Source organism: Oreochromis aureus, linkage group 5, assembly GCF_013358895.1.
Source record: "Oreochromis aureus strain Israel breed Guangdong linkage group 5, ZZ_aureus, whole genome shotgun sequence".
Classification (NCBI taxonomy): Eukaryota; Metazoa; Chordata; class Actinopteri; order Cichliformes; family Cichlidae; genus Oreochromis; species Oreochromis aureus.
The window spans coordinates 6218261-6230687 of record NC_052946.1 but is presented as its reverse complement, the minus strand read 5'-3'; the positions used below and the strand labels follow the sequence as shown (position 1 = coordinate 6230687).

Genomic DNA, 12427 nt, shown 5'->3' with positions numbered 1-12427 from the left:
CCCACCCCAACTCCCCCTTAATCTATGTATAATTACAGACCTTGTAACCGCAGAGACTGCAGAGCAGGGGAGATGAAAGTCATACTTCTTTCTGTTCAGATTTGGGCTGAAAAGGCGCTGCACTGTTGATACTCCCAGTGAGACCATCAGAATCCAGACCGTGTTTCAACCTTATTCAGCTGCTCTGATACATATTCACTTTTAACTCTGCACTGATTAATAATAGAGGGGCTCTGATAAATATATTCTCTTTCCAGGCGGTTAATAGGCTTCTGCTTTGGTAAATGGGGCAGGGGTAAACCTTGCGTACACACAGCAAAGCAGCATACATGAAAACGATGCATCCCTGTTTGCTCTTCTTCGCACATGGTAATTTGCTCTTCCCCAAAATGCTGTGTTTCAGTCTTTGCCTAACCTTTCCTTCTAAAGCAAATAGAAGACCATTTCAGGGCTTTAGACGTCAAAGACACTGAAAGAAACATAAAATGGGAAACCAAGAAGAGCAAATTTATAAGAAAATATACAGCTGAAATGTATTCCTGATTATTGAAGACATTTTTAAATATGTTTGTAAACAATTAAAACCTCCCTATACCTGTAACTGTACACTCCCCATGCAAATGTTCAGCAAATTCATTCAATGTAGGGTCAGGCATATGATTGAGTTATTTTTATGATATTATATTTTGAGAATCCCTCATAAAGCAGCTTTTAGTTATTTAAAACAGTGACAGCTGACAATATAAGAATCCGTCCCTATCTAAAATCTACCCATCTACAGTGAATGGGAAGTTGCTACCACAATAATGTAATCCCACTGGCTTCCCCACAGCTAAAATTACAGCTTTTATGTGCCTGACACTGATTTCTGGTGGCAGTGGGAAGTCATCCGTCCACTATTCAGTAGTTATGCACAGGTAAGCTTTGACTGATATATGAATATGAAATGGAAATTGGGAAGAAATACAAACAACGTGGAGGACTTGCCTCCAAAATTAAACCAAACAAAACAATCATGAAGTTCCCTCCATGTGTCAGTAGACCTCTTCATTAGATGCTTTAGTAACCCTAAAGCACAAAGAAAAGAAAGAAAACCTCTGATCTTTTACCCAAATGGAAGTCAAAACAGATTCAAAACGAACACCAGGGACCAATTAGCAATTGCAACACCAATTATGTCTTACACCACACCCACTGTGGAAAATATACAGTATTTATATACAAGATATAGTCATTTTGGGAGATACTTACACAGGTAACATGTAAATGTCTTTCAGGGGGGTAAAGGAGGAAGAGGCCATGGAGCCTCATAAATAAGTGTTCAGGACACTGCCATGTTTGTATTTCAGAGCCACAAGTGGCCATATTTACACTGAAATGTGATCAGTTTTATTTGGGTTTACTTATATAACAAGAACAATATAAAGCCTCACTTTATATTGTAAGCTAAGGATGCTACAATTAGAGCAAAAACAGTGCTAAATTATAAGCTACAGCTAGCAAGCAAGGTTAGCGAGCTGCATTCATGGCTGCAACACATACTTGCTAATTAAGCTTGTGAGTGAATGAGCTGCCTGGACATGAGGACACAGGAGTAATTATGGAGAAAGTGGGTTTTATTTAACAAAAAAAAAAGCAAAAATATATTATATATAAGTAAACAAATAAAAAAACAAAAAAGTAATAAAAGCAACTTAACAAAATACCATCAAACTAATTGCATTAAAAAAAACTGACTTACCAGACAAGACAAAGTGGATTTAAATATTAGCTCATCAGACTAGTATAACACACAAGGGACAACTGACAACCCCCTCCCCCCAAAATAATTAAATAGTTACTTCAGTTAATGGGAATCAAGCAGAAAACCAAATATGAGTCATAAGTCAAAGAAAAGAAACCAACACATTAACTTCCACTGTGTTTTTTTAATGGTTATTTTTCAGCCTTGAAAGCTTTCCATTTGGTTGTATCATATCCTTCATTGAACCTTTACTTGGATGTCTGTACACTCCAAGTACACACATACTAGATTTCACTCCATATTGCACTGTTATTACATTAGGTCACTGACTAAATCTGCCCAGACAGACACATCCATCCAACTTGTGCCAAAAAGCTTAAAACCTGCAGAAGTACATTTTGCCATGATGACCTACTGTGACAGGCAGAAAAATTCACAACATGAAAACCATATCAGTGAGGCTGGTAAACATTCGGTCAAAAAGGGGACTTTATATCGTAGCTTCAAAATCTGGCACCAAAATTCTATTTTGAAGTGCAGCGAAAACTTGAAGATTAATATATGCAAAACTGGGTATCAATTATAATCAATTATTTGAGGAAAAAATCAATTTAAAACCTGTCAAGTTAGTAACAAAACCTTCTAAGAAACTGAAAGTAGCAACAGTGTCTGTCCTACAAGATGTCAGCAGTGTTTCAATGATAAAGCCATCCATGCTAGTTCATCTATGTTCTGCTTATCCTGGATATGGAATCTAAGCAGAGATGCTCAGACTTCTGACCACCTCCTTCTGCCATTAGTGGGTTCGCCAAGACATTCCGAAGCCAGCCCAGAAGCATGTTCTAGCCCCAAGAGCCTTGTCCCGGCCTAAAACACCTTCCCTAAGAGGCACACAGAAATCAGATACCTGCCAGATAGAATAGAATAGAATAGAATAATCTTTTAATTGTCCCATAGGGGTAAATTTGGTTGTAACAGCAGCAAAAAAAACACATATACAAACAGAACAGGACACAGAACATAGAACAGAAACACACAAAATTTTTACATATCATGGACAATAGTTACCAAAACAGTACTGTACAGTTATTAAAATTAAAGTACAGATAAGTGGCAAACCCAGGTTGTAGTGTGCAAACAGAGCAGGATACTGAAAGATGTTTAAATAGTTAAGATTATTTAGAATAATTAGAAAAGTAAAGATTGTGTGTTGTACCTGTGCATTAAAAAGCAGACATGTAACTTACAATAAGTTAGTATATATAAACTGAGAAAAGTAATGTGCAAGTTATAACAGTAGTAGTTGTTCGGTTGATTAGTGCAAATTACAGCGCTGATGTAACCATCTATGTTTGTTGGGAGCAGTTTTGATTGTACAGTCTGACAGCTGCAGGGAGGAAGGACCTGCGGAAACACTCCTTCATGCATCTAGGATGCAGCAGTCAGATACCTGAGCCACATCATATGGCTCTTATCCAGTGTGGAGGAGCAACAGCTCTACTCACCCGTACAACAGAGCCCTGACACCCTTCAGAAGAGTTTAATTTCTTTCATTTCTTCACTGCCCACTGATTATAACCATAGATAAGGGAAGGAAAGTAGACCGACTGGTAATTGGACAGTTTTACATTCACACTCAGCAGCTTCCTCACCACAACAGACTGTAATGCAGTAAAGCAGATGCTGCACCAATCAGACAATGTGGTCTACTCTACCCTCATCTGTGAGCAAATTTACCATACCTCACACTCGTAACTTGTTCCAGATGCACAGTGGGCATTCCACTCGTTTCCGGCTACAAAAAATCAGACTGGTTCCAAATGATGTCAGCAGCATTTTACATTCACATAATATTTACAGAAATCAGCAATAGCTTGAAAATATTGTACATCAGTTTTGGTTTTTTAACTTTATTTATTCAGTTATTTTTTGAGAATGTTTCATTGCACTCTGTATAAAAAGCTACATTACTGGTGTGGTAGCTTCGTCGACCTTTGTAAATAATACAATTCAAACGATATCATGACTGATATTTTCCATGAAGCAAAAGTTCGAACCGCTGATTTTAAATTTATAAACTCTACACAGAGGAGCTGTCTAGAGATCATTAACCTACATTTTCTAAGACTCTGGGGGAAAAAAGCATTCTAAATTTGTAGTTTTTAGCCTCTCCTGACTTTGTGTGATCAAACATCTCTTTTGCCGTCTGTTGAGTTTTGTACTATTCTGTTCCAAACTGGTCATTTACAGTCTTTTAACTCTACAAATTTCAATGTAAAACAGGACTATTCTAAAGGCACTTAATTTGTAAGGAACATTTACATAATAGTAATACAGCCAGTTACAATACATTCTGGCTTTCAGGAAGTTTTAGTATCTAACAATTACTAATTTAAATTTTTGGATGCTTTGGGACTGTAGAGCTAGTTGTTTTTTCAGGTGTTTCTATTATTACTGAGTGGTGTATACATAATAGGCACCCCTCTGTATAATACCCTGTAATTTAATAGCACCACAAACAGAAGGTTTATCTTCCAAAATAACCATAAAGTTGACTTAACAGTTCTCTAAGACTGATAAATTCTGCGAGCAGTCTGTTCTGGATCGAAGCACCAAGAGTGTCTGCACACAGCAAAATGGCAGATTGACACCGTGTTCATCATCTGTGGGTAACTTACAGTACTGTATATGGGACTGACTAACAAGTCTAATAACAAAGCTATTAAGCAAAATATGACATCACAAACAGCTGGAACTGTTATTGGTTGCAATACACAACGAGGATTTTAATTAATTACCTTTCATCAGGCTTGATGACTAGGATTTTAGACAATGGTGCACGCACAGTGTTTTGTTAGTCTTGCCCATAATTCAATCTCTATCATTTATAATTCACCATTTAATGTACCATGACCTGTTCCTGTCTGCCTGTCCTTTCAGACAAAGATATAGGCGTCCATTAACAATGAGAAAGAGATCGAGAGAGGGGCTGCTGTGCTTCTAGATGTGTGTTTGTCATATAAAAACTGTCAGGGCTGATCACACCAAAAGACCTGGACAATCAATGTTATAAAAGAGCAACAGAAGACTTCTATGAGAAACGCATAACAATTGAAAGCTGAAAAAAATGAAAAGTTCAGCTGAATATTCTCTATCGTGCACACATTTTGTTTTCTCCAGAGACTCCAAAGAGTAAATAACAGAGATGCAAAGCTGGCAGCAACCTATGATTACATTTGTTAGCTTTTTAAACACTACATTTAAAAACCACATATTACTTGTGGTGTTACTGTCAAAATGAGAAAGCATAATTTTTCATACATATTGTTTTAATGCTATTCAGAGTTATCTTAAATTGCCTAACTAAATATACATTAATCTTCAGCAATATTGTCACATGTTGAAAATCTTAAATATCTTGCATAGCATGCCGAGAGAACATAAAAAAGCCATAAGAAAACACTTTTTCAGGGGCTGACACATTAGGGAACACAAACCAGAGTGAGGTCGGTCAGCTGGTAAGTGTAAGGTGGAGAGGAGGCAGAAGCAGCTTGCTTTACCAGCTCACATTTATTCTGCTGTTTACGAACAAATCCTGTGCTGAGACAAAAATGACTGGCTTTTATTTACAGACATCAGGCTGACATGCCTGCAAAACCGAGAGGGATCTGCAGTGTTTGCAGCACATACTTCAGCTAAGACGGTTCGAGGAATTTTACTTCGAAGACCATGGATTCCACCACAAAGCTCATTCTGGGAATTTATCCTTGGTTGTCAGCAGTGAGCGAGTCAGTATGTAAGCAGTATTGTCCCAAGTGAGAGGAATATATTTTATTTTGCCACTTGGGGGCAGCAAAACAATCTGTAAATACATAATTCATACACGATTGCATCATAAAGTTGTTTACAGGGAACATGTCACACTTTAAGTGCATCAGCGCTGTACAGAACAATGTCAGTATTTCTATCAAGCTGAGTTTTTAAATTTAAAGAATTAAAGTGTTCTTTAAACTCAGTTTTGGTCTCCACCAACTCATGAAGCTGGTATTTAATTTTTTAATTGCATATTACATTCTTCTGCATTAGTTGTATGAACGATCAGATTTAAGTCTGGACTTTAAGTCTGATTAAGTCACTCCAAAATGGTGGACTTTGAGTGTTTCAGATCGTTGTCCTGCTGGAAAAGTGCACTTGACTTGAGCTTCATGGCTGGAAATTCCCCTTTATGATTTTTGGAGATTCTGAGATTCTAATAGAGATTCAGGTATTCATGATTCCATCAGTTACGGTAGGTAATTGATGGTACCTAAGTAGGCCCAGACCATCACACTGTCACCACCATGTTTGACTGCTGGTATGATGTTCTTTTTATGAAACGATGTGTTATTTTTACGCCAGATGTAATGGGACTGAAACCTTCCGTTTCAGATTTTGTTCAGTTCAGATTTTGTCTTGTCAGTCTTTTGTGGCCTTCTGGATGAGTCGATGATGCAGAGTAATGAGTAATTTAATTCAATAATTTTGGAAAGCCAGCCACTCCCGGCAAGGTTCACCACTGTTCCAAGTTTTCTCCATTTATTGATAATGTCTCTCACTGTGGTTTGTTGGAGTCCCAAAGACTGAAGGTTATTTTGTACCCTTTTACAGACTGACAGATGTGAATTACTTTGTTTCTTATCTGTCCTTGATAAGAACAGATAAGAAACAAAGTCTGTTTATCTATAGTGATACGTGTGAGCGTGTGTGTAACTTTAGTAACTACAGAGGGATAAAACTGATGAGCCACACCGTGAAGATATGGAGAGTTTTGTAAGACTGACAAAGTTGTTAAAGCTTTGAGAGCTTGGACAGGTGGAGGGAAGCACTGGAGAGAAGAGGACTGAAAGTCCTTTTCACCTGTCTTTCCTGTCAGAAAGACAGGTGAAAAAGTGAAGATTTGAGGAACAGAGATAATGAAGGTGGCTGAGTTTAAATACTTGGGTTCAACCATCCAAAGTGACAGAGCGCTTAAGAAGAGAGTGCAGGCAGGGTGGTGTGTGCAGAGATGAGTGTCGGGGTGATTTGTGATAGAAAGTTGGCAGCAAGAGTGAAAGGAAAGGTTTACAAGATGGTAAGATTTTCACTGGGAGTGACCAGGATGGACAAGAGTGGAAAGAAGTATATCAGAGAGACAAGTTGAGCATTTTAGAGAGAAAGTTAGAGAGCTGAAACTGATATAGTTTTCACATGTGCGGATGATGGAAAGTGAATGTACTGGACAAAGGATGTGTAATGTTTAGCTTTTAGGCAAAAGGAAATGAGAAAGACCCGAGGGTTCCTGGATGTAGTGAAACACGACATGCAGAGGGTTGGTGTGAGAAGAATACCAGGGATCGGGTGAGATGGAGGCAGATATGACCCCCAGAGGGAACATTTTAGAGAAGAAGAATCATGTAAATTAACCCACTGCCAAATGTAAGAGTTGGGTAAAACTCAAACCTGAGATTTTAGGGAGGTACAACAGATCAATATGTGGTTGAGAGGTCTTAAAAGTGATGGTGGAAACAAAATCTTGTGCTACACAAGTTTCACAGCCTTCTGTTCAGTCTTCAGGGACATGCAATTTGGCTACAGGGCTGAATGCACTATAAATGGATAAAAACACATCTGTTCATGTGCTTTCCCTTTCAGAATACTATGTTTGTAGTGACCTCTGTGACTGCCATAAACATGGCCTGTCAGACAGGACAAAAAAAAAAATCCTGCATTTAAGTACAATTTCCTGAAGAAAAAGCTGCCCAATAGCGCAGAGACCTGCCACAGAGACAGTGGAGCTCAAGTTGCTGGTTAAGGTTAGTTTGTTACCTTGGCATCAACACACTCAGATATATAAGAAAACCCTCAAAAAACAGCAAAATTCTGCATTTATCAATAATTCTCTTCCAGAAGCTCATCCCCAACCTGCAGAGGGCACTCGACCCTTTTTCCAGCTGGGAACCATGCCTCAGACTGGTGGGAATAGCTTTCTTCAAAGGGTTTCTGGGCTCAGCCTTAGAGATCAGATAAGGAGCTTGGTTGTTCAAGAGGCTCCATATCATATCAAGAAGCGCACGTTGAGGTAAATCGGCAATCTAACTAGGATTTCTCCTGAATGTCTCTTAGGTGAGGTGTTTTTGGCACCTCAGAGCAGGCCCTGGAAACACTGGAGATATTGTGTTTCTTGGCTGGCATAAGGAATGTCCCCTGAAAAGATAAAGGAAGTGGCCAGGGAGAGGCAGGGTCCAGGCATCTCTGCGTAGACTGCTGCCTCTGTGACCTGGACCCTGTTATCAGTTATAGAAAATGCATAGAGGGATAATAATTTAGACTCAAAAATATGAAAATCTTAATATGAAAATCTTATCTTCAGTATATTATATAGTATTAAGCTACTTAGAACAAAACTTCTAAATAAAAATTGCATTAGCTTCACTGAAATAGCAACACACCACATAAACACACCCACACTTACCTACAAAAAAAAGGAACTTTTTGGATATGTATACACACACACAGACACACACACGCTCACGCGTATCACTATAGATAAACAGACCGGGGGTGAAAGTGTTCTGCTCTTTCACTCCCTAACAGGAGCCAGAAACTATTTGTATTTACAATATTTATCTCAGACTGTTTTCTCTTCCTCCTTTTTTATCCCGTTAATCCCTCCATCCCTTGATGTTTTTTTGTGAAGCCCCTGAGTTGAAAAGCAGGTCACGATAAACATCGGAACAGCTCGTTCATCAATGGGAGAGGCGGCGAGAGCTTTGAAGTCTCTGACAGATTCACCAGGAGTTTCACGCACACACACACTCGCGCACACACACAGAAAGGTTATGGTAATGCAAAAAACACACAAACATACACATTAGGGTGATGTCTGATGCTGCCACAGTAACCACACGCAGCGTGAATTTATCAACCCACAGGTGAATATGCAAAGGCAGAGAGAAGGTGCTTTGTAGCAGGACCAGCTGTGATAACCTTTCATTTCACATCTGACATGCTGCTCATTTGATGCTCTGGATGGAGGAAAAATTAAGATATAACTGGGAATTACAAAAACTAATGCCGTCATCAAAACACGAGTAACATGATCAACTGGGGGGGAAATAACTAGTGAATTCTTGGCTGCCGTCAGGAACTTTGAATAGCAAGATGTTTCTTTTTTCCTGATGTTAATGTCTCAAGCCGTCTAGTTAAAATCCCATCAGTGCCAAGCAAAGACGAGCAGAACCAGCAGCCTATTGCAGGGCCTGCTTGGCTTTTTGTCTGTGTCACAAGGTCTGATGGATTACTTCACAGCACAAAACAGAAACTGTTTTGGAGCGTTTCTTTCGCAGTCCCAAAGTTTTGATTGACGGCCAGAGATTGTCACTTTTGTTCACTCTCATTTCCAGCTATTTAAATCTCTGAATGTGCATTGCCAATTTCTACTTTAGCTAAACAATAGCAACCAGTAGCTGATACTGTCTGCTCTCACAATGAGTTTCAGGCATTGTTTCAGTGCATTTTGCAGCTGTAAGAACTTTTCTCTCCAAAGATATAGGACATTAAACTCCATATGTTGTGTTAAAGAAACTCAAACTCTTGATTTTATGTGCAAATTTCAACACTTATGTCACATTATGATTCCAGCTTCAAATTTCAATATGAAGCTTGTTTTACTGGGCTCTTAGCTAGAAAGATGTTTGATAGGCACTTTATTGATCCCACAGGGGAAATGACTGTATTACAGCAGTGTGATAAAGAATAAGAACGGTATAATCTGCAGTTGTTAAAAGTACCACAGGCCCACAGTGAAGGCTGAAGGTTTAAAAATATGGGGATTTGCAAAGACTAAGAAAAGAAAATCAAAGATCCCTCTAAGTGTGAAATCCAATACTTCTATAATATTACATTTCAGGGCTACCCCTTTACAAAAAAGTATAATGTGGAGTTGATCTTCATTAAAAAGATCAGCTGCATGTGATACTTATCTCCTTCTGGTGCTATTTTAGTCAAGCACAAGGCAGGCGCTTTAGTGAACGTGCAATGCTCAGCAGTCGTCAGAAATGGTGCCAATTATGTTTTATATACGATCCAGGCTGGTTCGTCTATAAGGAACTCCTGGATGGAGGTGGTTGATGCACTTATGCACAAAATCTGTCAGTAAAGAGAATAAATGACAGCATCATAGGATGTTTCCATGAATGAATGAACCAGGAGTCAAACATTACTCATTAAGAAGAATGGCAGCCACAACTATCATGCAGTACTGCTTACTAAAAATAAAGACTGAATAAAGATGAATTATTAACATTTTATGTAGCACTGTGTTCTTAAAGTTGTTTCTCTTCAAAGTGACATTTGTCTGTTTGTTTTCTTGTTTCAATAAAGCGTGGATGTGAATTATTAGCCCACTCAGGAGCTCCTCCTCGCCTGCACCTGCGTCTGCTTCTGTTCCTCCAACACAGAGATGATTTTAGCCTCCAGAACATTAATTAACATCAACAACATTAATTAAAAGGCCGATTCCCCAAACATGTCAAGATGAGAAATATTTAGGTTTGCTTTGCTAGAAAGTTCTAAATCTATATACTGTGTTTGTGTGACGACTTGCCCGTCACGTCAGGGATTGGCAGACATCTTCATAGCAAGAAAAGAAAAAAACTCAAGCTGTAGCTGCATGAAATGCTAATTTTGTTGATTTTATAACAAACACTTGTTTTGATGTTTAACAACATGTATGCTCATCCTGGGAGCCAGAAGATTCAGACAGAATCAGTTCAAGCAACGTTTTTTGGTCCACATGACACACAACAAGCACTGTTCTCATAAATCACTCCTCACTGTCTAGTTTTTAAAAAAAATAAATTTTTAGTATTAGTTAATAAGGATAAAATCTGGTGACTCTGTTTTTCCTGTACATTAAACTTGTGTTTTTAGACATTTTCCTTGTCTGTAGTTGTTGTTTTATTATTAAAATCTTACCCAAGCCTCATAACTGACCCTAAACTGCCATCTTCTGTGATTTGTCACCTCATTTCAGCTTTATTCCAATGCTTTACCTTTAAACACTACAAGGTCTAAGCTGACCCCACCTCAGCCCTAGCCCCAAGCCTAACCCTAACCCAGGGGTCAGCAACCTTTAACACCCAAAGAGCCACTTGGACCCGGTTTCCACACAAAAGAAAACACTGGGAGCCGCAAATACTTTTTGACATCTAAAATGAAGATAACACTGTATATATTGTTTTTTTTACCTTTATGCTTTGTGTGAACAACTAAGGTCTGTTTCTTATGAAATCCATGAAGTGCTACAGAGAAAATTACATTTTATTTATGTAATTAACACATTTTAAACTCTTAAAGAAATATAACAAAGGGAAAGACACCCAGCTGAACTAAAATAATCCAGCAAACAAAAACTGTTGTGAGCCGCCACCCTTATATTGCCTTTGGGCTTTTGGAGCCTTGACCTGACTTTTAAAAAATAATTGGAGAAAAGCTCTATGCTGCTGAAAAATGAAAAATAGATATTTGCAAATTCTGCCTAAGTATGTATTTTATCTGGTTAATGTGTGTGGCGGGACGTGGTCTGCAGCGCCGCTGCAGGGGAGGCGGACGCACCTGAGCGACACCCGCAATCACGCCTCGCCGCCTTAACGTCTGTGCTATCTATGCTGTTGTGTTGTTGGTATATGTCGGGCTGTGAGCTGAAAAGCTACAGCCGGCTGTATGCGTACAGCAACCATGTGTGAAAAGTGGTCAATAAAGGGATGCTGAAAAGCATGTTCATGGAAACATCGTCGGGTCTGCTGTGGTATGTTTACAATGGGACTTCTGCTCCTGAACCTCTGCGCACAGGGTCTGCAAATTGGGGCTGTACGAAGTCATTTTTATCTTTACGCAGGACTGTAAGGTGTCATCTGTGAGGTGTGAGCAGTGTTTTTAACATAGTTCACGGTGGAGAGTAGCTGCTGACATAATGTGGATTCGAAGATCCATAATTGACCTACCTGGGGTTGAAAGTCTCGATAAATGCATGGCGTTACCGGCTTCCCCGAGTGTGACTCTTATTTTGAGCGATGAAAAAATAATAGAATACAATTTTATTTTTATATTTCAATATCACAATAATCTTCCAATTTAGAACTACAAGGTAAAAAAGAACTAACATAAATAAAATACACTTCAGCTAAATACTTCTAATTTATTTTCCCAAACCACGCGGAGCCGCACTATACGGACTAAAGAGCCGCATGCGGTTCCGGAGCCGCAGGTTGCCGACCCCTGCCCTAACCTTATGTATTGGAGAAAAGCAACATGGAAAAAAAGTATGTGTACATAAAACGTTTTTGGTAAGACACACATAAAAAACTATTTACAGTCCCACCAAAAACAAAAAGTTCATTTTTGTTCATTTATTGTCTCCTCATTGCCAAGAATCTAGAGAACAATTTTAACCCTCTGAGGTCTAAAGCTAATTTTAAGGTGGAGTAGAGGTAGTGCTCTACTCCAGGGTCTGCCCATCTGCCTCCAGGGAGCTCTGTTGTCAGTCAAAGTATGTAGAAAGTATGTGGTACAACCTGTGTGTGGGCCACTCTTGCTTGTGTTGTTGTTGGTCAGTCAGCCAACCCTGAGGGACGATGGAGCTCTAAAATACAAAGCGTGATGAAA

The 12427-nt window shown here is 38.9% G+C and overlaps 1 protein-coding gene across 2 annotated transcripts in view; it reads right to left on the bottom strand.

Annotated features, from left to right (window-relative positions):
* Positions 1 to 12427, bottom strand: part of epha8 (eph receptor A8) — a 151226-nt gene that overhangs the window by 37351 nt on the left and 101448 nt on the right. The gene's annotated exons all lie outside the window — the stretch shown is intronic.